The sequence below is a fragment of the Somniosus microcephalus genome, chromosome 6, assembly GCF_052327205.1.
Source record: "Somniosus microcephalus isolate GS21.2 chromosome 6, FLI_Smic_1.0, whole genome shotgun sequence".
In the NCBI taxonomy this organism is placed as follows: Eukaryota; Metazoa; Chordata; class Chondrichthyes; order Squaliformes; family Somniosidae; genus Somniosus; species Somniosus microcephalus.
This window is the reverse complement of record NC_140992.1, coordinates 62,335,581-62,362,631: the sequence shown is the minus strand read 5'-3', so window position 1 is coordinate 62,362,631 and position 27,051 is coordinate 62,335,581. Positions and strand designations below refer to the sequence as shown.

General features: G+C 41.9%; 1 protein-coding gene across 4 annotated transcripts in view; it reads right to left on the bottom strand.

The window, feature by feature from the left end:
* Window positions 1-27,051, bottom strand: part of tbl1xr1a (TBL1X/Y related 1a) — a 223,259-nt gene that overhangs the window by 109,656 nt on the left and 86,552 nt on the right. Inside the window, exon 3 of one of the 4 annotated variants that reach the window (XM_085990288.1) lies at window positions 623-722. The exons of the other annotated variants lie outside the window; for them this stretch is intronic. The gene's annotated coding sequence lies outside the window, so the exon portion shown is untranslated. The remainder of the gene's footprint in view (window positions 1-622; window positions 723-27,051) is intronic. 4 annotated transcript variants of the gene reach the window in all.

The following is a 27,051-nucleotide window of genomic DNA, read 5'->3' as shown; positions in this document are numbered from 1 at the left end:
CCCACTACCGATGTCAGGCTTACCGGTCTGTAATTCCCCGTTTTCTCTCTACCACCTTTTTTGAATAGTGGGGTAACATTAGCTACCCTCCAATCCATGGGTACTGTTCCAGATTCCATCGAATGTTGGAAGATGATCAGCAATGCATCTACTATCTCCAGGGCCACTTCCTTAAGTACCCTAGGATGTAGATTATCAGGCCCTGGGGATTTGTCGGCCTTCAATCCCATCAATTTTCCTAACACCATTTCCCTACAAATACTGATTTCTTTCAGTTCCTCCCTCTCATTAGACCCTATGTTCCCCGACATCTCTGGGAGGTTATTTGTGTCCTCCTTTGTGAAGACAGAACCAAAATATGTATTTAACTGGTCTGCCATTTCTTTGTTCCCCATTATAAAATTCCCCTGATTCTGACTGCAAGGGACCTACGCTTGACTTCACCAATCTTTTTCTCTTCACATAACTGTAAAAACATATTATACAAACAGCTGGGATTACCTTGGGTGCGATATTGTGCATTCCATCACTGCAGAGATTCCACTACATTTCTGTGTTTTGGGGGAATCACAGCCTGATCTGCCCCTTACATACTTATCTCTTGTTCAATCTGCATAAATACCTGCTGTCGTCTGCTTTCCCCTGCAACATGTCGGGTAATGCTTGTGAGAGATGAGGCTATCCCAAACCTTCCCTGAGATGGGAAGCCTAGGCTATTCTCACTGCAGAGAAGACAAGAGATTAGGAGATGACAAATATTCACAAAAAGGAAAGAAATACAGAAATCAAATTGCAGGAGGGGGAGGCAAAGAGCCACCATTGGCATAACACACAAGGGATGGAGAGAGAAATGAGAAAATCAGAGGTAGATAAGTGGAATAACCAGATGTAACGATCTCAGATTCGATCTGCATGGACTCGAGAGCACCGAGAGAAAGCTACAGTAATGGCGGGGAGGGAAAATAAAAGAACTACAGCAGGAAACAAAGTGGGGGAGGGGGTTGGAGGTATTTACAGGAGATATCTGATCAAGATATGGGATCACTTTGTAATGTTAATTGTAGCAAAAGTGTATGTTAATTTCCAGTGTCCACAGAGTCTTCATTTGAATCATTTAAAAACATTTAGATACAATAGTAATAAAGAAAGAACTTGAATTTATATATTGTGCCTTTTACTTCATCAGGACATCCCAAAGTGCTTCACAACCAATGAATTACTTTGAGGTATAGTTACTGTTATGTAGGCAAATGCAGCAACCAATTTGCACACAGCAAGGCCCCCTAAACAACAAATGAGATAAATGATCAGTTAATCAGTTTGTGGTGGGGTTGAGGCATAACTGTTAGCCAGAACCCTGGGAGAAATGAACAGTGGGGATGTTGCCAGCTGAGTGAGACCCATGCTTCAGGGACTGGAGGCACAAACGCCACACTGACACCAATCTACTGTAAAATGAAAGTTAAGATCTCGCTAAGACACAATGAGAATTTGGCACTGTGTTTCTTCTGTTTTAAAGAGTCAATTGAGTTTACATATTGGACCTTGCTGTGTCTTTTTGATTCTATATCTGTAAATAAGCCTGACCAAGATGTAATGGCCCAGAAATTCGGGTCTCCACGGGTGAGTACGCACGGGGTACTCACCCGTAAGCCCAATGGAAGTGCCGATTTCCTGCATGCACTGCACATGCGCGGGAAATCGGCACTTCCGTTCCCCTGAAAGAAGGGGTTCAGAGTTCGAACGCGTGCGCAGGAGAGGCTGCGCGTGCGCATCGAACTTACGTTTTTTTTGGTTGCAGGTTTTCCCGGGAGGGTAAGGTCTCCAGAAGTTACACATATAAAAAGCAGTCGCAAGGCCTGCTTTTTACAAGGTAAGTGGCGAATTAATTAATATTAAAACATTTTTTCCACAGGTTTATTATTTTTAAATACTTTAAAGAAAGGTAAGTTTATTTTTAGCTCTGTTAGAAAATAAAATTACTTTTTTCAAAAATTTAAATTAGTTTAATAGTTATTTCATGTAATTTATAGTTTATTATTTAAAAAGTGATTTTTTTTTTTAATGTATTTGAAGATTTAGTGATGTTTTGGGGCTTATAAATACTGCAAGTTTGACAGCCCTTCCTGTCAAACTTATGAATGAAGCATTCCCTGCTCCGATTGGCTCCCCATGGCCCACGTGATCCCAGGGGACGCATCGAACTAACTGCGCCCCTGGGATACGCAAGCATTGCGCGCCGGCAGTTGGAGCAGGCCCAGGATCGGAATTCCACGGGGGCCCACAGCACAACAGCCGCCGCGCAAGGTAAGTGCAGGTTGGGGGCTTACACCCGCGGGAAGCCCCCGACCCAAATTTCTGGGCCTTTATCTTTTATGCATTGATCTGGTACCATATTATTTTCCATATATTCAGAGGTTACAGGATAGTAGACACTCTGTATATTCTCCAATGAGCTGCAATTAGGGGTTAACTGTTAAATGTGGGCATGTAAACCCATACCTGCTGGAGAATATGGACAGGGCTTCTTATAAAAGCTGTAGTCAAGCTGTAAACCCAAGAGAAAATGGTGGGGAAAAGCCTGAACACTAAAATCTTTTTAGATGCAGCAGTGAACTACAAGTATTGCATTTTTATGCCAATATGTTGAAATCACACACTGTACTTTTGAAAATATTAAAGGTTACTCAAGGACATCTATAGCTCTGCAAGTGCACTGTCAGCCAGGGAGTAGTTCATGGAATGTGTGGGTTAGGGGAGAAAAAACAAATTCAAAACAGATGAATAAAAAACCCTTAAAGAGCACACACTGTTATAGCTGATATAGTTACTGGCTCAATTTTCACCAGCAAAATATTATGAAAGAGCAGATTCTTGAACAGAATGCTATTTTCAAGGCGATAAATGTAAGAGATAACATCTATGGTCATTGAAATATAGGTCTACAGAGGGAAAGGAGAGTAAAGAGAAACCTGCTGGAGGGTCTGTCGAGGGACAGATAGCAGCAGGACAGAGGTGGCAGGTAGTCAGAGAGTAGGAATGGAGAGAAAACAGATTTTTTGTGACCACAATCAATTCAGTATCATGTGCAATCTGTAGCAATTTCTGACCCTAAAGATGCATTCAGATTCTAGTTAAGAAGGTTAGATGTTTAAATAAGAAAATCCTACAGAGCAATTTCAGTCTATAAAGAACTCCCTCATCTCTAATTTAACTATCGCATTTAATAGATCACAGCATCATTGCAGCAAGCTATTTCCCTTAACATGCAGAACCACTATTTCAGGTCTCTTTTCAAACTTGAACTCATTCCAGTTTGTCTGGAAGCACCCAAGTTAAGTTTGTTTGGTGCTAGCCAAGTGTTTCAAATTGCTGGACATTCAGGTACTTATGTCCACACAGTAAAAAATAACAGAAATGGGGGGGGGGGGGAAGAAAGAGAGTTGGACGAGAATAAAGGTGAAGTCGTCTTTCCATTATGCTGCTACCAAGAGAGTTACATTTTAGTGCATGTGTTTTCTTGCTCTGAATTGGTATACAAGGTCACAATACAAGATTAAATTATAACTGCTATTTTCAACAAACCTGGAGATATGTAGAAATCAAGTAGTACTGTACAAATGTTACCCTAATAACCTTGTGTCAAATTATTCTGCTAGTAGACAAACTATTCTTTTGTTTCCCCCCACCCCCCTACTATTTTTCCAAATGGTTCTCCATTTACAATGATGATACAAACATGTTGTCCACCTATTAAGTACTTTTATTCCAGTTGCAAATTTGCCACCAAGTCTGTGCCAGTTAATACTGACATGCATCAAGAGTTGCTGAAGGGGAAATTACACATGCTCAATTGGATGAACCGGACCTTTATTCCCCAATATAAAATGTGATGAAGGAAAAGTCTCAGGCTCCCTATTGAGCTTTGGATTTTAAATCCAGAGCAGAACAAGTGACTCACAACCGTTAGGAGTAACAAATTACATCAATTCAGATAAGCCCACTTTTCATGGCACTAATTTGGCAGCCCAAGTTCTGAATAATCAGAGTTAAAAACAATACCAAAACTAGTGCCATTGCCTGTCAAGTGTGCTTGCTTTAATACCAGAAAATTAAATAACTACGTTGATAGAAAATAGAAATCACAGAAATCACAGAAACCCCACAGTGCAGATAGAGGCCATTTCGGCCCATCGAGCCTGCACCGACACATATCCCACCCGATCCCCGTAACCCCTACACCAACACATATCCCACCCTATCCCCGTAACCCCACGTATTTAATCCCCCTAAACACTAAGGGTCAATTTATCATAGCCAATCAACCTAACCCGCACATGTTTTGGGAAAAGTCTTTTTTTAATGTTTATGATGAAATAGTGAAATGCTATTTGAATAAGAGTTCCAATTATAGTTACAGCTATAAAATCAAACATAAATGAAACCATTACATGATGAAAATCTAAACAATTTTTCAATAACTGCTCAGTTCATGTCCAGTTTCTCCAATCTGGAGCAGAAAGTAGTGAATGGAGCAATAACTTTGATCTTCTCAAAACAGACTGTATAATGTCTTGCAATAATGGATGAACTCTCTGGTTCATTAGTGGAAAGTCTTTGTAGCTTCCTTTTTTCGGTTCAATTTTGAGTATTTAAATATATACTGCTAATCAATTGTTTTAATTTGCTGGAATAATCAGGCTGTGCACTTCAGATGAATGAAAGAACTTGCATTCATATACATATAGCACATTTCAAGAGCACAGAATGTCCCAAAGGGCTCACAGCCAAGTGTAGTCACTGCTATGCAAGGCAAACAGTGCAGCCAATTTGCTGCAGCAAGATCCCAAACAGCAAATGAGATAAATGATCAGTTAATCTGCTTCTGCTGGTGTTTGACCGAGGGAAAAATGTTGGCCAGAAACCAGGAACACTCCACTGCTCTTCTTCAAATAGCGCCATCGAAACATTTACACCCACCAAGGAGCAGGCAGACCCTCAGTTTAACGCCTCAACCGAAAGACGGCACCTCCAACAATGCGGTAGTCCCTCAATGCTGCACTGAAGTGTTTGCAGAGGAGACAGGCTGCCCGTGGCATTGCTACTGCAGGCGGGTGGAATGTGCAGCCTGTACAACAATCCAAGTAGAAAAAGTTGAGAGGAACATTAGTGGCACAAGATGCAGTAGCACAAATTAGGCAGAACTGGAACTGTTCCATTTAACAGGCTGAATCTTTCTTTCAATGTTTCTAATTCCTCTCCCATTAGGCACATTGTGGGGGGGGGGGGGGGAAGAGAAGTAATAGTTACATCCAATATAGTGATGAATGAACAAAGTTTCAAGTTTTATACTTTTCAGACTGAATTTAAAATATATGCAAGAGAATATCTCTAGGGTGCATACAGCAAATAATTCACTCAGAACACTTTTGTTCAGTTTAATACAAGCCAGAAAGGTCCCAGATTGGATCTCTGCTTTGTGCCAAATTAGCTGATGGGATGGAAGGGAAGAAATCAGCCAGGGTATATTAGATAGTAATTCTTACTGGCAAGTGCATGTGCAGAAGTCAGCTGAAGCCAACGGGAAGATCAAACTTGGGTGTGACTCCATCATGGTCGAATGTCCTGTTAACACTTGCGGTTTAGGCCTACGCTTGGGCAAGGTACCTTCTCTTACTTCTTAGGCAGTCCCTCGGAACAGAGAATGACTTGCTTCCACATTAAAAAGGAGTTCGCAGGTGACTGATGAGTCCAATCCGGGACCTACAGTCTCCGTCACAGGTCAGGTAGATGGTGGTAGAAGGGGCGGGTAGGTGGGGTGCTTGGGTTGACATGCACTCCTTCCGCTGTTTGCGCTTGGCTTCCGCTTGCTCCCGGCAAAGAGACTCGAGGTGTTCGGCGCCTTCCCAGATGCTTCTCCTTCACTTTGTGCGGTCTTGGGCCAGGGATTCCCAGGTGTCGATGGGGATGTTACACTTTTTCAAGGAGGCTTTGAGGGTGTCCTTAAAGTGTTTCCTCTGCCCACCTGGGGCTCTCTTGCCGTGCCGGAGCTCCAAGTAGAGCGCTTGTTTTGGGAGTCTCGTTATCGGGCATGCGGACAATGTGACCCGTCCATCGGAGCTGATTGAGCGTGATCAAAGATTCGATGTTGGCCTGAGCAAGAACATGGACGTTGATGCGTCTATCCTGCCAACTGATTTGCAGGATCTTGCGGAGGCAGCGTTGGTGGTACCTCGCCAGTGCTTAGAGGTGCCTGCTGCACATGGTCCATGTCTCTGAGGCATATAGCAGGGCGGGTATCACTGTTGCTCTGTAGACCATGAGCTTAGTGCCAGGTTTGAGGTCCTGGCCTTCAAACACTCTCTTCCTCAGGCGACCGAAGGCTGCACTGGCACACTGAAGGCGGTGTTGGACTTCGTCGTCGGCGTCTGCCCTCGTTAACAGTAGGCTCCCGAGGTATAGAAAGTAGTCCACATTGTCCAAGGCCTTGTCGTGGATTTTGATAATCGGGGAGCAGTACTGTGTGGCGGGGGCAGGTTGGTAGAGGACCTTTGTCTTACGGATGTTTAGTATAAGGCCTATGCTCTCGTACGCTTCGGTGAAGGTGCCGACGATGGTTTGGAATTCAACCTCCGAGTGAGCACAGACGCAAGCGTCGTCTGCATACTGTAATTCGACGACAGAGGATGGGACGACCTTGGATCTGGACTGGAGGCGACGGTGGTTGAACAGTTTCCCGTTTGTTCTGTAAATTAGCTCCACTCCAGCGGGGAGCTTACTCAGGGTGAGATGGAGCATTGCAGCAAGGAAGATCGAGAAGAGCGTTGGTGCGATATGACAGCCTTGTTTGACCCCAGTTCGTATGTGAATTGGGTCTGTGGTGGAACCGTTGGTCAAGATCACAGCTTGCATGTCGTCGTGAAGCAGGCGGAGGATTGTGACAAATCTTTGAGGGCAGCCGAATTTGAGGAGGACACTCCATAATCCCTCACGGTTGAGTGTCGTAGGCCTTTGTGCGATCAAAGAAGGCCATGTACAGCGGTTGATGCTGTTCCCTGCATTTCTCTTGTAATTGACGTGTGGTGAAGATCATGTCCATTGTGCCCCTTAGTGGACGGAATCCACATTGTGACTCTGGGAGGAGGCGATTGAGGAGGATTCTTGCGATGACTTTCCCCTGTGGCAGACAGCAGGGAAACTCCTCTGTAATTACTGCAATCGGACTCGTCACCTTTCTTGAAGATGGTCACAATTACAGCGTCTCAGATCCCCTGGCATGCTCTCCTCCTTCCAGATAAGAGAAATTAGTTCATGAATTCGCGCCAGTAGTGCTTCTCCGCTATGCTTTAGTGCCTCGGCGGGGATTCCATCTGCTCCTGAGGCCTTGTTGTTCTTCAGTTGTCGGATGGCCTTTTCAACCTCATGCCGGGCTGGTGGTGTGCTGAGATGGTGGCGGGTATCATGCTGTGGGATGGAGTTGAGGACACTCGCGTCAAAGACAGAGTCGCGGTTAAGGCGATCTTCGAAGTGCTCCTTCCAGCGGGCACTGACTGCCTCTCTGTCCTTGATGAGTACCTCTCCGTTCTTGGCCCGCAGTGGGGTAGGGCCTTGGGCCGTAGATGGTCTTGACTGCGCTAAAAAATCCACGCACGTCTTGGTTGTCGGCTAGCTGCTGGATCTCCTGCACTTTCTCCACCCACCATCTGTTCTTTAGGTCGCGAGTTTTTTGTTAGACCTTGGCCTTCAGGCTTCTGTGGAGCTGCGTTCTTGCTCTCGAGTTCTGTTGCTGTTTCCAGATCAGGAATGTTTTGCGCTTGCGACTTATTAGCTCCTGGATCTCCTGGTCGTTCTCGTCGAACCAGTTTTGGTGTTTCCTGGTCGAGTGACCGAGCGTCTCTTCACGGGTGCTGATTATGGAGGCCTTGAGTGCAGGCCAGGTGCTGTGGGCACTCTGTGTCTCTGCATCACTGGGAGTCGTCAGGTTGTTTGTGAGGCACAGGCTGAATAGGGCTTTCTTAGCAGGGTCTTTGAGTGCTCCAGCGTTAGTTTTCCTGCAGCATTGTTTCTGTTGCCGCCGCTGTTTTGGGGCTACATTGATGGAGATGACAGCAGTTGGCATGTTAACCATTTTGCAGCATAAATCCATATCTTTAGGGGAGGGAGAGGGTGCAAGGGACAGAGGAAGAATAGACTAGCAGTACTTTTTATTCATGAGTCATGCCAACCCCCCCCCCAACCAACTTTAGAGGGGGGACCCTACAGACACTTATGTTTTTAGTAGTCAAGATTTCAGTAAGTGCATAGGTGGTTAGAGCACACTCCCTGGACTTTTCTTCTGCTTTAAGCTCGGTTTTTGCTCTGTGATAGTGAGAGCACGAAAATTAGAGCAAGAACACTAATTTTCTTTGCGAACTGGATCTTTAATGATAGAAATTAATATTGTGGCTATTACCACAAATGCTGTCAAAGACACTAGCAATACGAGGGACCATAGACGCGAGATTAATTATAAGAGATTTAGAACACAGAGTATGATAAATTTCTTTTGCAGAGTTGAGGCTGTGGAATTCACTTCTAGGGTTAGTGTTGAGGCAGAAGCTGTGTCAACATTTAAGATTAGATTGGATAGAGAAATGAAGGAAGAGAGGATTAAGGGATATGGGAACAGGGTGGTTAAATGTGGTTAGGAACATATGCACTTGTAGAGGGTAAATGTCGACACGAACTGGTTGGACTGAATGGCATGTTTGGTGTCGTAAATTCGAAGTATTTCTTTGTACCTGCAGCTGTAACTCCATTTACCTCATGACATCACACATTTAGTGAGAAGGATGATTTTGTGATACAGTTGGATCTTGCTGTAAATGGGAGCAGTTACCTTCTATCCATTTTCATTTTGCTATCAGCTTTGCCTGTTAACTCCTACATGACCAATTCTTTTGAATGAACACAAAAATCCCCACCCTTCCTTGTGTACAGCTTTATAGGCAACAGCAGCTGCCTGGTACCTCAATGAAGTGGTCATTCTTCATGTTAGTATTGGTGGGCTATTTAAAGGCCAGGGCCATCATAGTCAAGTCATTATCCAACACCTATATCCTCATTTAAACAGGGTTCACTAAATAGCAGTCAAGAACAGCAATCTTGCCCAATTTACCCCTCCCTAGGCCGGTGATTTAATAGCAGAGATCAGCTAACAGAACACAGATGAATTTTGGCTCAGTGCTATCAGGGGGCTAAATGACAAATTTATGCTGCATACTATGACTACGTATGGCAATTGTAGGATATTACACAAGCTCTAAATAGAACTTGAATTTTAAAATCACATCTCTAGAATTTCTCATGCAGTTTCCAAAGACACCACTACATTCTACTGTAATTATGAAATATCGGAATATTTTTTACGTATGTTGACAGTGTTGATTAAAGCTGCTTGATACAATATTACAGTTCATTATTAGGGTAGTTTGTTATCAAAAACAACTCTTAACCCCCTCTGTCCTTGCAAACTACCGCCCCATCTCCAACCTCCATTTCTCTCCAAAGTCCTTGAACGTGTTGTTGCCTCCTAAATTCATGCACATCTTTCCCGGAATTCCATATTTGAATCCCTCCAATCAGGTTTCCACCCCTGCCACAGTACCAAAATGGCTCTTATCAAAGTCACAAATGACATCCTCTGTGACTGTGACAAAGGTAAACTATCCATCCTCGTCCTTCTAGACCAGTCTGCAGCCTTTGACACGGCTGATCATCCATCCTCCTCCAATGTGTCTCCACCGTCATCCAGCCAGGTGGGACTGCACTCGCCTGGTTCCTTCTTTTCTATCTAATCGCAGCCAGAAAATCACCTGCAACGGCTTCTCTTCCTGCTCCCGCATCGTTACCTTTAAAGTTCCTCCAAGGATCTATCCTGGGCCCCCTCCTAATTCTCAGCTACATGCTGCCCCTTGGCGACATCATCCAAAAACAGAGAGTCAGTTTCCACATGTACGCTGACGACACCCAGCTCTACCTCGCCACCACTTCTCACGACCCCTCCACTGTCTCTAAATTGTCAGACTACTTGTCCGACTTCCAGTTCTGGATGAGCAGAAATTTTCTCCAATTAAATATTGGGAAGACCGAAGCCATCGTCTTCGGTCCCCACCACAAACTCCGTTCCCTAGCCAACAACTTCATCCCTCTCCTTAGCATCTGTCTGAGGCTGAACCAGACTGTTTGCAACCTTGGTGTCATATTTGACCCTGAAATGAGCTTCCGACCACACATCCGCAGCATAACTAAGACCACCTATTTCCATCTCCGTAACATTGCCCATCTCCACCCTTGCCTCAGCTCATCTGCTGCTGAAACCCTCATCCATGCCTTTGTTACCTCTAGACTTTTGACTATTCCAACGCACTCCTGGCTGGCCTCCCACATTCTACCTTATGTAAACTTGAGGTTATCCAAAACTCGGCTGCCAGTGTCCTAACTCGCACCAAGTCCCGTTCGCCCATCACCCCTGTGCTCGCTGACCTACATTGGCTCCCGGTTAGGCAACGCCTCGATTTCAAAATTCTCATCCTTGTTTTCAAATCCTTCCATGGCCTCGCCCCTCCCAATCTCTAATCTCCTTCAGCCCTACAACCCTCCCGAGGTATCTGCGATCCTCTAATTCTGCCCTTGAGCATCCCTGATTATAATCACTCAACCATCGGTGGCCGTGCCTTCAGCTGCCTAAGCCCCAAGCTCTGAAACTCACTCACTAAACCTCTCTGCCTCTATCCTCCTTTAAAACACTCCTTAAAACCTACCTCTTTGACCAAGCCACTCCTTAAGTGGCTCGGTGTCAAATTTTTGTCTTCAAACACTCCTGTCATGCGCCTCGAGACATTTTACTACGTTAAAGGCGCTATATAAATACTTGCTGTTGTTGTAGATTATCAATGATCTACACAATACATTTTACATTCATTAATTCAAGCGGGAGACATGAGCTTCAAAATCACATTCAGTGAACAAAGCTTCAAAGCACCACAGTTTTGTTGGAACCTTCCTTACAAGCTATTTATGCCATCAGTTTAGAACTATTCTTCATTTCATAGAATCAGAGTCCGGGGCCAACTCTGCATGAATCATGTATAATTAAGGTACTGATCTTCCACTGAAAAAAATAATTTTTTTCATGAAAGCACATTAAGGGGGAGGGGGTGGAAATCAGTTTTCAATAAGTCAACTATTTTAATAAAAATGTTAAAACTAAAGTTTATGAAGCTTTGCACCTTTAAATTGTGTAGATTTGTTAAAAAATAGTACACTTTATACAAGAAAACACAAATGGTTATTAATTGCTTTAGAAAAACTCAACGTCGCTCATTCCATGTGCAATTTTGCACACCAGACTAATTCCATCCGTGCAAGTCAGAGCCAACTGCGGTGTTTGCATTCATCCTTCCGTCCCACTGCCTTGATTTATGCAAATTGTCTTTGACTCCTAATTATTACACAAAATCTCCAAAATCGTCCACAAAAAGCTCATCTAGACCATTGTATTCCTCGGTAGATCACTATTTACCATTGATAAGCTGGAAATGATTACCTGTACATCCTGTTGGAGGTGTACAGTAACTCCAGTTAAGCAATCATTAATTACTGGCTCAGGTTTTATCTTGTACACCAAGTTCTATACACATCTAACTATAGCTCAATCTCGCTTACAAGAATACAGTTTCTACCACTTGTTTTAACTAGGAGTGTACCACCAAGTTTTAGCAATTGAATTCTTTCAGCTAGGAAAAAGATTAATTGCATTTCATATACAATTGCATTTTAATGCCAGTACGCATGAACGACCGTTAATAAATGAATGCCACATTTATAGAACTGGCTAGGTTATATGCACTGAAAATAAATCAGCATTTCTTTTGAAATAACTTGACTCAGAGTCTTCATGTTATCTGCCCTTGTAAAATTACACAAAGAAAGGAATTATAACTCATACTGGGAGTTCAGTCTTACTATAAATCGCACTGCAACTCTTAGTTGGCTTGGTAAGTGTTCTAGTATTATTCACAATTAGGGACTTCCCCCCCCCCATTTTTAAAAAATTTGTTTATAGGATATGGGTGTCACTGGCAAGGCCCACATTTATTGCCCATCCCCAATTGCCCTCAAGGTGGTGATGGTGAGCCGCCTTCTTGAACCGCTGCAGTCCGTGTGGTGAAGGTACTCCCTCAGTGCTGTTAGGGAGGGAGTTCCAGGATTTTGACCCAGCAACGATGAAGGATTGGCGATGTTTACATTATAAAACTGGAACTTCCCTTTTTAATCATTTCCCCAAATGGCACATAAAGCCCAAAACCTAATTGGATGCCAAGTTTTGTCTCTAACAGTTTAGTGTGTTGAGTTCTGTGGATTTACATCAACCTGAACAGCATTTACAAATTCAAAGGTATTTACTTGGGAAAATAGTACAGCTAAATGGCTGAATTTAGATAGCACAACGTTAATCACTAATAAAGTAGACAATCTAAATCTTTACAATATAGAGAAATACAGAAAATTCTAACTATTAAGTTGAAGTATGGATTATACTACCATAAAAATCTGCATTGAAGTCTGGTTTTAGTTTTGTAAAATAAATTAAGCGCTAAATATACTGACGAAAGAATGCGGCCACATGCTTGCTTGTGTAGCTGAAGGAAAATGGAAACTTGCTGTATGGACAAAATATGCACTATTGGAGCCAAAAGCTTCTCCAAAAGCTCCAATGCAATTCACAGCCTGTACTGTAAGTTCTTGTGTTTTGGAATGCCCCCACATTACTGACTTTGGCTAGACGACACAAAATCCAAGGCCAAGTATAATATAACTATAAATTTTATTTTGGGATCTAACTTTTCACATTCCTAAATATTATGACGTTCTATTTTTTTTTTTTTAAAAACACCAATACAAATTATTTGACCTCAATAGAATAAAATTGTTTTAATAAAATTAAATTACAATCTTTAAATTAGCTGCTTTATTCACATTTCTTAAAGGACTGTAGCTCTCAAGCTTTTAACTTCAAATTCAAAAGTCTCACTGTTCATAACATTCTTGTATGATGTACTGAGGATGATGCCATTTGGGCATTTGACAAAAACAACAACAACTTGCATCTATAACAGAGAAACATCCCAGGGTGTTTTAGCAAGGGGAAAAACAGACACCAAGCTACAGAGGGAAACTTAAAGAGAGGTAACCAAAAGCTTGGTGGAAGAGATGGGTTCTAAGAAAGGGAAGTAGAATGGTAGAATGATTTATGGAGGTGATTACATGGAATAAGGCTGAGATGGCTGAAAGCTCTGCCACGAATGACCAGAAAGTTGGAGGACCAGAGGCTGTAAAGCTGGAGAGGTAGGGCGAGGTGGGGCCAGGCATTATAGTGATTTGAGATGAGGACGAAGATTCCAAATTCAGTGTGTTGGGAGACAGTACAGGGGTGTAGGAGCGATGGGCAAGGGGGACCTGGTGTGGGACAGGATACAACTGGACAAGGCAAAGTTTATTGAAGTTGGAGCCAGGCAAGGAGGTGGTCAACTTTGCCTCTAATGATTAATTTCATTATTCAACCAATTACCAATGTGAAACTAAGGAGTCTGTAGTTACCTTAATTTATTTTAATCATCTTTCTTGAAAATAGGTGCCAAGCTGGCTCGTTTCCAAACCAGTGAGATCTCCCCCTGTACTCACCAATTGTCTCATAACTTTCAGCACTTGGTAACTTTTGTCTCTAATCTCGCTTTGTTTCTTCGGGTATATGCTGCCTGTTCCTGAGGGCTTACTGGTTTTCTACCCTTGAACAATGTCTAGGACATTGTTACAAGTGATATCAAAGTCTATGGCCCGGAATTTGCAGTTGTAACGATGGCAAAATTGTCAGCCTTCAACATCATTACTGTGTAAAACTGACAGCAACTTCTGGCATCCGCACATGCGTAGTTAACGCGGAAATCCGGAGGTTGCTGTCAGTGATACCCTGCTCCTCCACAGGGTGCGCTGTTGCAGTCCTCACAGATGCAATCAACACAAAGTGATTTGATATGAACTTCAACTTATTACGCACTATCCGCGCTGTAAAAACTATCCAGTTTCAACCTTCTTTGCATCCATAAGGCATCTCAATTATTTTGTGATAACCTTCTTGCTGTTATAATAATGGAAGAATTTCTTACTACTGTGTTTGGCTTCCACAACTATACTCATTTCCATTTCACTAATTATAGATAGTAAACAGAACAGGTCTTTATTACTCTTCCAAAGAGATGGTCGCAAGGGGTCAAATACACCTCGTTAAAAACGTTTCACCTTTTGAGAAACTCTCCTTTGATTGTGGTGTGGAAACAATAGAGAGAAAGATCTCCTGTTGAAACAGCCATCACAATGGCGAATCGTTCTCAAAAGCTTCAAAATACAGATTTAAAACATTCTATTTATAATTATTTCATCATAGCAAATCAGGGTATCCTTTTCTTAGAGGTTGTGTTATATGGTAAAATAAAGTCAGATTACAGAGTGGTTTGAATAAAATTAGATTGAGTAAAGACCTCAGACAAACTCATACTTTTAAAATACCTTTAAAACATTGAATTAACAGTTTGGGCTCAACAAAAAGTAGCCAAGTAAATCATTAAAGGGCACACTATCGACTAGCTTGTACTGAATATTGAAATATAAAGAATTTATTGAGTAAACCACACACTACAAATTTTTAAGTGACGCACTACTTGTCCACATTAAACCTACTTCGAGTCACTATTTTTGAGTCACACTTTATATAAACTTTGGTACGTTGATATAAAATGAAAAATTGCATCTTAACTTTTTATATTGGCAAAATCCTATCTGCCCGCCATACTGTAATTGCAGGTTTCTGGGCAATAGATAAGCACTGCTGCACTCAGTCCCAACCCCCAGTCTCCCACATCCTCGGATCCGAGAGAGAAAAAACACTGAAAAACATCAGTGTATCCCAGTTTCATTCCTCATTCGACCTTACAGCCTATCAACTGACACCTCGAACCCTGACCTGGCTCCCACCGTCATTTGAAGTTCTTTTGGCATCTAGCCCCATTCATGCTCATGCACCCCCCAAAAAAAATGTTCCACTTCCGGGCCCTGCTCTTTGCTCTGCCCTGCAACATCTGAATACCAACTCTGGTAAAGCTTTGTTTGCCTAGTTCCCAGCTTGTTCCTTGAATTACCAGTAATCCCCTTTTTTTCTTAATTCACTTAACCTCCACTCTCCTTCCCCCCCCCCCCCCCCCACCAGTTCTTTATGTTCTGTCCCAGGTCTCAACATCTTTTTGGCTTTTTTTCCTGATTATCTGGCCCCATGCTAAACCTCCTCTTTTTGTGTCTTTCTTTTCTTTTCTGGCACCACGACTTTCAGTTGTCACATGGCTCGGCTCTTAACACCTCAGTGCAGCTTTATCGCATTTTTTTAAAATTTCCTGCCCCGGTTCTGGTTAATTTTTTCTCGTTCCTGTTGCCGCTTTTATTAAATACCTTTACCTCCTGCTTATTAAAAAAAATTCCCATTAGTCACGGTTCTATTTGCTTCTCCTCTGTGCCTCTTCCACCCAAACACCTGGTCCACACTATAATTTTTTTATTCCCACATAGATGTTCCACACTATCTTTTAAATCCCTAATAAGCACAACTATCCCAACCCACTTAATGTATCCTACACCCTTATCAAATTCTTTCAGCCAAATAATCGATCCCCACAATTACATTGGCCCAGATTTTTGCTGTAATAACAGCAGTGAGGCTACCAGTGTCGCCATTATTATCTTACAGCAACTTATGGGGTCGACACATGCGCAGTTAAACTTGGAAATCCAGAAGTTGCTGTCAGAGATACCCTGCTCCTCCATAGGGTGTGCTGTTGCAGTCCTCGCTGATAGACTCGGCATTCAAATCACTAATGGTGTGAACTCAGCATTGAAATCACTAATGGCGTGAACTTGCTGTACTTGCCCACTAGTTCCGCACTAAAGACGGCTGGAAAAGTTAGGGCTAGTGCATTCAGGAGTGAGTGAGCTAACGACATAAGAAGTGATAATTACTGCTTAAACTCTCCGGCCCTGAAAAATTAATTTTACACGTGTAGAGTCTCATTCCCTAAGAACATTTATATTGCAAGATTGTTTTAAAAAATTTTAATTACATTTTTTTTTAAACTTTGTCTGTTTTTCTTTATCTCACTCCCATTATCCCATCTGTATTTCCCAATCTTTATTTTGCTTTCTCTACATCTTTTAAATCTAATTTATACTTCATGGTTTGGACTCTGCGTGTCTCAGTGAGGATTCTTCAATCTGATTGGTTAAAGCGCCTCATTGTTTCTTGCCCTAGCCAAAGACACCACAGATCCCTGTAGAGGGCGCCGCACTGGAACAGAAGCCTGATGACTGGAAGTCTGCGCTCTAAAGCCGGTCAAATCTTTGTGGGCCGCTGTCGGAGAGGTGAATGGCGAGCGTCATTCCTTCGCTGCTGATTGCAAAATCCGGCCATCATCTCACCTACAGTAATGAATGCTACACCAAACCAAAATTTCTTCCAAAACACCATACCTTCGCACTTGCTATAGGCAATGTCACAGGGGATCTTTCAGTATTATCACATTATGAAACCGGATATACATTTCCTTTTTTTTTAAATTACCTAAATCAAGTTTTCGCAACAGTTAATTGGAACACTAGAGCAAAAGTCTGTTTGAATCGCAAGAGTTGCAGGGAGAGTGGTTGATGGACTACTAGTATGCATTTTCTGGCACCAAACTTAATATTGACACGTCTACGTTTAAGTTGGAGTCTTGGGAGAGCAACACTTAAACCAAAACTGATGATCATTCTCTACCGTTTACTTTGGTTGGTATCATTTCAATTCGCAGTTTTCTTCCCGTGGACTGTGCTACGTGCATGTCCGCAAACCTTGCCGTTCCATATACATGTAGATAGATGGGTGGGTAGGGATGTCATGATAGGTACATCCTGGATTTTGAGCATTGTAAATAAACCTTTTTGACCATTTAATGTCCTCACTTTCATCCTCAGCACTTTTAGAAGAGCCACTGCTCAGTAAATGCCTCTTTCAGCTGGAGCATAAGCTGTCTGAATCATGCACCCGTCCATATAAATAGCAGGGTTGGGAAACCACTTGAAGTATCTCGATCCATCATGATGCAAAATAGCGGCATAAAGCAAGAACCCAGGTACACTGCAGCAGCTCTGTGCATTTAGCAGGCTAAAACAGGAAGCTTTACTTCCAACAGCAGCTCATATGGCTCACAGAAATCTGGGTATGCAATACCCTTGGAACTCCAGAGATTGGGTCCTTTATATTTGAGATTACCATTGACAAGAAAATCGCATGTCTGCCATTCATGGCACTCTCTCAAAGTAAAAGTGCCTGAGCATTGACAAAGGCCGAATCTGCCCTTTCGGCCATGGGTGGCACGTGGAAGAGAGTTTAGATAATTGCAGTTTCTCTAGCTTTGTTAACAACTCAGATTCAATGGTGACAATTCCCTTTTTGGATCAAGCAACAATTCATTTTTCAGCAATTATCTTTCTAAATACTTGCTTACTTAAATGTGCAAATTGCCACCATAGTCTTTCAGCAGTATTATGCAGTCTCAATAAATGTACACTATATAGAAGACTTAAGCATTCGTGACGTGAAAGATTGCTGGGCAACATTAGTGCAGAGTTAAAGCAGCATATACAATTTACATGAAATATAAGAGCAACAAAGGCAGGTCATTAGGCAGGTAAACAAGTAACTACTTATTTTGGACCAGTGATGATGAAGTTAAAACTTTAATCCTGCAATTTACACATATTGGTGCTTAAATTAAACACATTCAAAATGAGTTAATGTATTTGATGTTTAGCCTACAGGTACCTTGCATAACATTTCATCAACTATTTACAGCATATTTTAATGTGCCCCCAATTTTATTTATTGGGATAATATGCAGGAGAATCAAGTCCAGTTATACCAGTTCTTGCTCAGATGCAAGTTTCATATTGAATTGACAAAACCTGAAGGATGGCTGCGGATTCAAGTCACCAAACTGATTAGATCAAATTCTGACAAGCGTACCTCAACGAAGTAGCCTCATAACACTTCAGCTTTGCATCTTGCACTGAAAATAGTGCAAAGCAACTACTTACACTTAAATCTTTGAGAAAATTGGGTGGTGTATTGGATTAAATCCTTTCAGCTCCGGGATCTTGATTCAAATCTTACCCAGTAAAAAACCTGCTCCATCAGTTCTGTGAGGTTCTAAGTGAAATGTTAAGGCAGAACAAATGAATGGAGCTTTACTATGCATCTAACTGCATTATATCTTAACTGGGAGTGCATGATGCTTACAATTGTGAAGGAATAAGCCATATAACCTATTCAGAAAAATACACCACTCTATGAAAGAATTCTGGCCTTATTAAAACATGACAAACTGGGTCTGGAAATCTAGAAACCCAACGATGAAAAAGCTGTGATAGCATTCTGGCTATAGAGATAAGATAAGTTGTTGACACTGAATCAATAACCTTATTGAAACAGAAGGTTAAAGGCTTCTGAAGTCTGAATCTTTGGGAGCAAGACAATAGTTACCCGGTACAAGGTGTTCTAATTTACACCTCGTAAAGAAGCACATAAAAGTAACAAACATCGGCCTTCGTAAAGATGATACCGGGTGGAGTGCACCTGCTGTTATGCCATTTTTTATGATAAATTTAGAACACCTAGAGAGGAGACATGGTTCTGTAGTGCTACCAGCTGAGGTGACTAAGAACTGCAGGGGTCAGCAGAAAAATGACTAGAGATAATTAGCTTACATCAGCAGAAAACCTTAAAGGAAATACCACTGTAAAAGGGTATAAATATTGAACTCTCAAATGGGATAATAGACTCGCTTAAAGGGGCAAAGCGATTCTCGGCTTCAGAGCTAGCTCTAAGTCTACAAATCTTTGTACCTTGGGGATCAAGGTACTGTATTTGATTTTGGTGGATATCCTGAATAAACTTTAAGAACTGTAAAACTGTAGCGAAGTTAAGATTTGAGTGTAAGGATCTCTGATAAGATTGTAAAGCTCTCTTTTTTTGGAGCTGTTAATGTTGCGATTGACTCACCAACTGTAAATTATATGTCGGTTCTTTAATAAATCTATATATTTTTTAAATTGTCTCACATAATACTCTGTATCAAACTCAATCTCTGTACACTCTTTGGTGAGGAGTTGCAGAATTCTGGGGGAGTTTTCCAGACCCTCATAATATCCGGAACGTTACATTCTAGCTAAACTTATTAAAAGTGCTATCTGGAGGACGGTAACATTTTCAGGTTGTTCCTTTCCTTTAGGGAGAGATAGTCCGGACCTTTAGACTCAATTAAGCGTCTTTAGGATTCGGCTACCTCAAACTTTAGTTGAAAGTGAACATCTGAGGAATACGCCTGATCCGGGGTAGCCCTAAAGGGGCTAGGACTAGTAATAATCCTTTCAGTTGGCGCCCAACGTGTGTGTTAATGAGTTGATACAGAACCCTATACAGTACTTATATTTATATCTATATCCATCTTGTAGATGGATGCACTTCCTTCTGCTGGCTGGTCCCCACAAAAACTGTGTCGGAAAACGCACTCGCCAATGCTATTACTGACATAATTACTGTAGCTGGTGTACCCAAAATCTTACACTCCAATCAAGGCAGAGCCTTTGTCTCCAAGGTCTTCAAAGACTACTGCGAACAAAGGGGGATTGGGTTAGAGCACAGCACGCCACGTCATCAGCAATCAGCGGGGCTGGTGGAACATAAAAACCAGGAAGTAAAAAAGCTATTGGTCAAACTGTTGAGAATCAGGGGAAATAAGTCATTCCGGAGGTGCAGCTATCACTTAATAATGTGCCCGCATCTGCATCAGGGACAGTGTCCCCTAAAACTCCATATTATCTGATGTATGGGGTTGAGATGCATACAACGCTTACCCTTGGTTCTTTTATTGCCTCTACACTCTGATTCCTTGACCCGACAGTTAGATTTTTAAAAAGTAGTAACAGAGGATAAGGGAGGCAAATAGGCAGAAAAAAAATCTACAAACAAAGCATGGCAACCCCTAGCAGGAGAATGGGTACAGGAAAAGTGCGAGCAAAAACCTGTTCAAATACATTGTGTTATTAACGAAAGAACAGTTAAAATACATATTAACCAGTTGAATGGCAAGCATATTCTTAAAACTGTCTCCATAGACAATCTCAAAAGATGCCCTGCGGGATACCGAAATGGAGGAACAATACAAGGTGCAGTCGTACACTGTCTTTCAAGACCCAGCTTGGAGCACGACACAGGAAATGGATGCGATCGAACTACTGACGATGGTCTGCCAGACGGTGTCGCCGACTCCTCCATACGATGCTTGGCAACACCTCAGGAATTGGATTCGCAAAATGTCACAACCAAAACAAGTAAAGATCAATGAGTTACTTCAACGAAGGAGGAAAACACTGCGGGTGGAGAAGGAATCAACTGAGCTCCTGGCAAGGCCTTTACGAAAACAAGAATCTGTCCTCACACTGGATCACTGCAACAATGTGTCAAGCTTCAGCTAGTTCCAAATGACATCTCCTTGACTCGTATGAATAACTCACCTCTACGGAACGTACATATGCCAATTGGACATTCTAAGTACATGTTATTTCGCTAATTGCATGACAATATACCTATCATCCTTTTAATTTGTGTTCAATTTAAAATAAGGCAAAACATTGTCCTGGGATGCCTTAAAAGGAATTTTCATGTAACACATGATTAGGCTCGTGAAATTAACGTGCTATTGCAACCTTATTAGTAACATTGACCAAACTCTGTCTTGATGCTGCAGTTCATTTTTGGTCAAGAGTGGGGTGTGAAGGAATAAGCAATATAACCTATTCAGAAAAATACACCATTCTATGAAAGAATTCTGGCCTTATTAAAACATGACAAACTGGGTCTGGAAATCTAGAAACCTAATGATGAAAAAGCTGTGATAGCATTCTGGCTATTAAGATTGTGGTAAACCACTGTTTGTATTCCACTGTGTACATGCCTGGACATGCCTCGGCTGACTCCTCCCACAAGTCCTAGTATAAAGGTGACTGCTCCCCAGCCCTTTGTATTTCTGGACCGGTCGACCACTCGAGGCAGACCTTCATTCTTTTGTTAATAAAAAGCCTTTAGTTACTCTCTTAACTCTCAGTCTTTTATGAGTAATTGATAGCGCATCAAAGATAAGATAAGTTGTTGACACTGAATCAATAACCTTATTGAAACAGAAGGTTAAAGGCTCCTGAAATCTGAATCTTTGGGAACAAGACTAGAGATAATTAGCTTACATCAGCAGAAAACATTAAAGGAAATACTACTGGGAAAGGGTATGAATATTGAACTCTCAAATGGGATAATAGACTCGCTTAAAGGGGCAAAGCGACTCTCGGTTTCAGAGCTAGCTCTGTACATCTACAAATCTTTGTACCCCGGGGATCAAGGTACTGTATTTGATTTTGGTGGATATCCTGAATAAACTTTAAGAACTGTAAAACTAGCGAAGTTAAGATTTGACAGTAAGGATCTCTGATAAGATTGTAAAGCTCTCTCTTTTTGGAACTGTTAATGTTGCGATTGACTCACCAACTGTAAAGTATATATCGGTTCTTTAATAAATCTATATATTTTTAGAATTGTCTCACATAATACTTCTGTATCAAACTCGCGAACTCAATCACTGTACACTCTTTGGTGAGGAGTTGCAGAATTCTGGGGGAGTTTTCCAGACCCTCATAATACCCAGAATGTTACAGTCTGCTAAACTTATTAAAAGTGCTATCTGGAGGACGGTAACATTTTCAAGTTGTTCCTTTCCTTTAGGGAGAGATAGTCCGGACCTTTAGACCAAATTAAGCCTCTTTAGGATTCGGCTACCTCAAACTTTAGTTGAAAGTGAACATCTGAGGAATACGCCTGATCTGGGGTAGCCTTAAAGGGGCTAGGACTAGTAATTATCCTTTCACAATGGCAAGTATTCCATTCTCCAGCAATATAATCTCCAGCACCCATCCCATGAAAATATGTTTTTTTTTTTTAAATTGTTACCAATGATGCAGGTCAGCTCTTCAGAAACATCAAAAAATTTAACCTGCTTTCAGATTCCTGTGTTTGCAATGCAAATTTTCATGTGCAGAGAATCCACTTTCCCTGATCAGGGAGCAATGTGCAGCAACCAAAATAAAAGAATGCTGCCAATTCAAACTGTCCTACACAGGTACCAACTTCAAACCACTGGCTGTTGTAGAGCAGGCCCACAACAGTCACTTAAAACCGATCATTTATTATAAAGACATGACTCCACTGTTATTGTGTAGTGTAGACTCTTTAAAACTACCCACAATATCCTGTGCTGGAGGTACTGGGCAAAAATGGTACATGAAGTAAATCAGTACTGTACCTGGATAGCAAGAACTAAATACGCTTAGCATAGGTCCATTTTGTGCTTTACACTGGAGATACTTTGATTCAAGCTTCCTGCAAAGTCAGATGTACTTGCACAAATAAAGACAACACCAAGAATTTGCCACCACCCAAAAGGAATGAGTAGTCCTGTTTAGCAGCCATCATCCAGTTCCAGTTGGGGATGGCCACAAACCCAGCTTAACTACTGCATTAAATTACCGTAGACAGTTGTGCATTAAGAAACCATAGTTATTATTAATAGCTCACCTATGAAGTAACCAGATACTTTTCCCAGCTTCTTCTGAGCCCTTCTCCTTCCAATTGTGATCTTTATAATATGAAAAGTAAGTCTCATTTTTCTTTCTAACACCTAACACAATCACTCTTTTCAATTCTTTGAGTGCGCTGTTTTAAACGCAATCCATAAAACATATCCTCAACATAGGCCAATTTAAGACCATTGTTCTGAATAAATGACTTGAGATGGAGCCACTGGAGCACTGGAACTGCCACTTCTAATCAAAGTGAATAGCGTTTGAAATGAACCAAGCAAGCATGAAGAAATGTTCAAACAAATAACTAAACACATGACTGGAAGCCGAGCTGTGACTGTATGATCTTTCTCCATGCCAAAGAAGTCAAAGGTACATTTTAAAGTGTCAACTTCCTAGAGCACAATTTCCGCCTTTTGCTGAAATTTTAAATGAAGTATTCAATTGGTGGTGGGGGTGGGGGGGGGGGGGGGGAGAAAGAGCAAAGCTCTGCTGGGAAATAACATTTAGAAGACTTGTTAGTGCATTTAAAAATGCTAGTTTACTTTTAGCCTAAGGACTTGTAGGAGTAGAAGTGTTCCCCAACTCAGTCGCAAATAGCAATTTTAAGGTCTAAACCATTTTCTGCAGTTGAAATAAGCACTCCCAAGGGCGATGAAAACACTCAAGTTATTCCAAGGGTCAAAATTTAACTCTTTACAAATATGTCTACAATCCCTAGTGAAGGTAAAACCTATTTCCATATTGCAACCAACAGCTATTGTAAGGATCTAGGCCATGTTCAGCTATACATCCAAGGCAACTGATGCACTGTTGTACAAAGTTTGAAAACACAAAAGCGCTCCCACCTCAGTCTTGCAGTAGCATTTCAGCACCAAAATAAAAACAATTACAGTACTGTGAATCTCTAGCTCTGTATTTTTTCCAGCACAATACTGCTGAAAATAAGTTTACAGAATCAAATCTTTTATTAATCAAAAAATCATCAATCTACTCAAAAGGAAAAAAAAATGAACAAACACACTTATATAGTGCCTTTCATATCCTCAGGACACCTCAACGCACTTCTGAAGTGTAATCACTGTTGTAAATTGACTGCCACATTTGCCGATATTACATGGGTGTTTGTTTAGTTGAATTGCTGAATTCTAGCATCCGTGCACCAGCTCCTGTTCACACTGCTAAACCGGATCCCAGTAGCAGAATCATAGATCCACTTTTGAGATCTAAGATTCTGCCACCAGGATAAGTGGGTTTCACAAACAGCAATGCGACAGATAACCAAATCATCTATTTCAGCGATGTTGGTCGTGGGATAAATGTTGGCTGGACACTAGGAGAACCCACTGATCTTCTTTAAAGAGCGCTATGGGATTTTTACGTCCGCCTTGGTTACTGCCTCACCCAACAGTGCAGCACCCACTCAGTACCACACCAAAGTGTCAGTTTAGACAATGTGCTCAAGTCTTTGGGGTTTATCTTTGGAAGTCCAGGGTGTGCAGATAATATGTACATTGAGGTGAATACATAAATTGGGTGGAGCAGGCAGTCTAGGAACTTGCTATAACATCCATGGATGAGAAAGAAGTTAGAGAAACTTGTGTGTGCTCAAGATGGGAGGACTGGAGCAGGTGGTATAGGGCCAGAGTACTATGGGAGCAAGGGACAGTGTGAGGAGAGAGTGGGGTAATAATCTGGAAGCACCCAGGGGAGGGGGCAATTGTGGCTTTTGAGGACTCATGAGTGAGTGTGGGAGCATGCAAGAGAACTGGGGCAGTGAACATTTAAGAGACCAAGCAGTGAAGACTCGGGCGAGAAGATCAGTAAGTACTTGCGCTGAGGATAATGGGTATGGGCAGCAGTGAGCCCTTTGCAGGGAGCATAGATGAAAGAAAATGTAACAATAATCAAGGCCACTCATTTGTGGTTTTCATGGAAAATGGACAATCACGAAATTTGATCCTGAAACATTTTTTTTTTAAATCCGGGAATCCAATGCAGTAAAAACGGAATGCGACTTATTCAGTTCCCATCAATCAGTGTTGCTGATGAACTGAGTTGCACAGCACAACACGCTGACTGTTGTGAAACATTGGCCCGGATATGCCAATCCCTACGGGTGGGTACGCGCTGTGTACCCACCCGTAGGGACATCGGAAATGCCAGTTTCAGGCATGTACAGCACATGCTCTGGAAACCGGCATTTCTGATCTGTCCAGAATCCTCTTGACAGATCCTCCGGCTGCCCTGGAGAAGGGCCTCTGCGGGCGGATAGTTCCGCTTTTTGGAAACCCTCCGCCCACAGAAAACCCTTACAATTCTTACGCCTGGTAAAAGCAGGCGCAAGGCCTGCTTTAACCAGGATAAGAGTTGAAAAAAAGTTTTTTATTTTTTTAATTCACTGATTTATCATTTAAAAATATTTTTTAAAAAGGTAAATTTTTGTTTAAAATACTTAATTTATTGTAATTTCAAGTCATTTTAAAATGTGATTAAAAAAATTTTTATTTAAAGTTTTACTATGTTTTTTCATTGATCTCCATTCATATATTTGACAGGTCTTCCTGTCAAATGTATGAAGGGAGATTCCCTTCTGTGATTGGCTCCCCATGGCCCACGTGGTCTCAAGGACACTGCGAACTACCTGCGCCTCTGGGATACGTGGGCCCTGCGCACTTCAAGTTTGGTGAGGTCCAGCATCAGAAGTGTGCGTGTCCCGGGAGCCCTCAGGTAAGGGCGCAGATTTTTCCAGATCGCAGTCCTCCATCCGCGGGAGGCCTGCGATCGGAAAATACGGGCCAATATATCCTGTAACTTACCGAGTGGGATAGGCAGAGTCCTGGTGTCATGCAGCACTGGGGAGGGTGTCTCCATGAACTGGTAGTACCAAGTGAGGTTGGGGGGGGGGGGGGGGGGGGTGCGACAGGGAGAGAGGCTGTGGCCTGGGCGCACTGGTGGGTGGCCATGTAATCTACAAGCACCGAGATTCCAGATGAGTCTCAGTGCTTGTGGATTACACGACCAGTGTTCCCACCATACAGTAAAAGTGTCTACTAACTAGCTGTAAGCATATTGGAGGGCGAGCGCCTTTCGTTCACCGCTGATTGCAAAATCTGGGCCATTGTCACAATTGTTGAGAAATGAACAGGATTATGTTACCGCCCATCCATTCACTATTTCACTCATCAGATGAGTGGCAAGAGGAGTTTCAGAGTTCTTAAAAACACTCAATAGCTCCACTGACAGGATTTTCTCTGTGACACCTGGTATCTCTTCCATTTTAGCAACAAAACATGGAATTAGTGTTATGATAACAAAACACAGGATTTTTTGGACTGTCATTTGCAAGCCTGGTGTTTTCACAATTAATTTTTGTTCCAGGTATTTGCTTATGTGTCAAATCCTTGGTACTGGTTGAAAGAACAGCAAAGGAAAAGAACAGCCCATCATCACAACCCAAAATATACAAACGGTCCGGATTTTGCAGCAGGTATAACATTGAGGCTATCAGCGCTTATCGTTATTAAGGAGTAATCAGATAGCAAATGGCTCTCTAATTACCATTACATTGCTGCGCAAAAGCCCACTAAAAGTCTGTGGGCTGCTGTAAGCGTATCGGAGGGAGAGTGCCTTTCGTTCGCCATTCATTGTAAAATCTGGGTCATTGTCACCATTGTTGAGAAGTGAACAGGATTACGTTACCATCCATCCATTCACTATTTCACTCATCAGATTATATCAAATTAAAGTATACAGGAACTCCACAAAAAGGTGCCTAGCAAGTAGGAAAAGTTGGAAAGCTAATCTTTGGCCATTTTTAACACTGGCTAGGGTTACTTGTATCATGCAAAACAGGTAGCGATGGACTAGGTCTCTGCTTTGCAATGATAAATCTAACCCACTTAACCAGGCAGCAGAATCTTTGACCTCGAAAGTGGATCTATCATTCTGCCATTGGGATCAGGTTTAGCAGTGTAAACTGAGCAGCTGGTGCACAGATGCAAGAATTCAACAATTCAAACTAAACAGCACCCATGTAAAAGTACAATTTATAGAACCCCTCACATTGCATGTAATACTTCCTTTGGGCAAGGTTGTCAGCTGCTCCTAGTATAAGAAAGTCCATCATTCCTAACTTTGCTCCACTTTGTAAAAATAAACAGTACTAGATTTCTACAGTATACCTCCAATACAGTAATTAAACAGTGGAGCGCATCAAACTTCCATTTACAGAGGAATCACTTT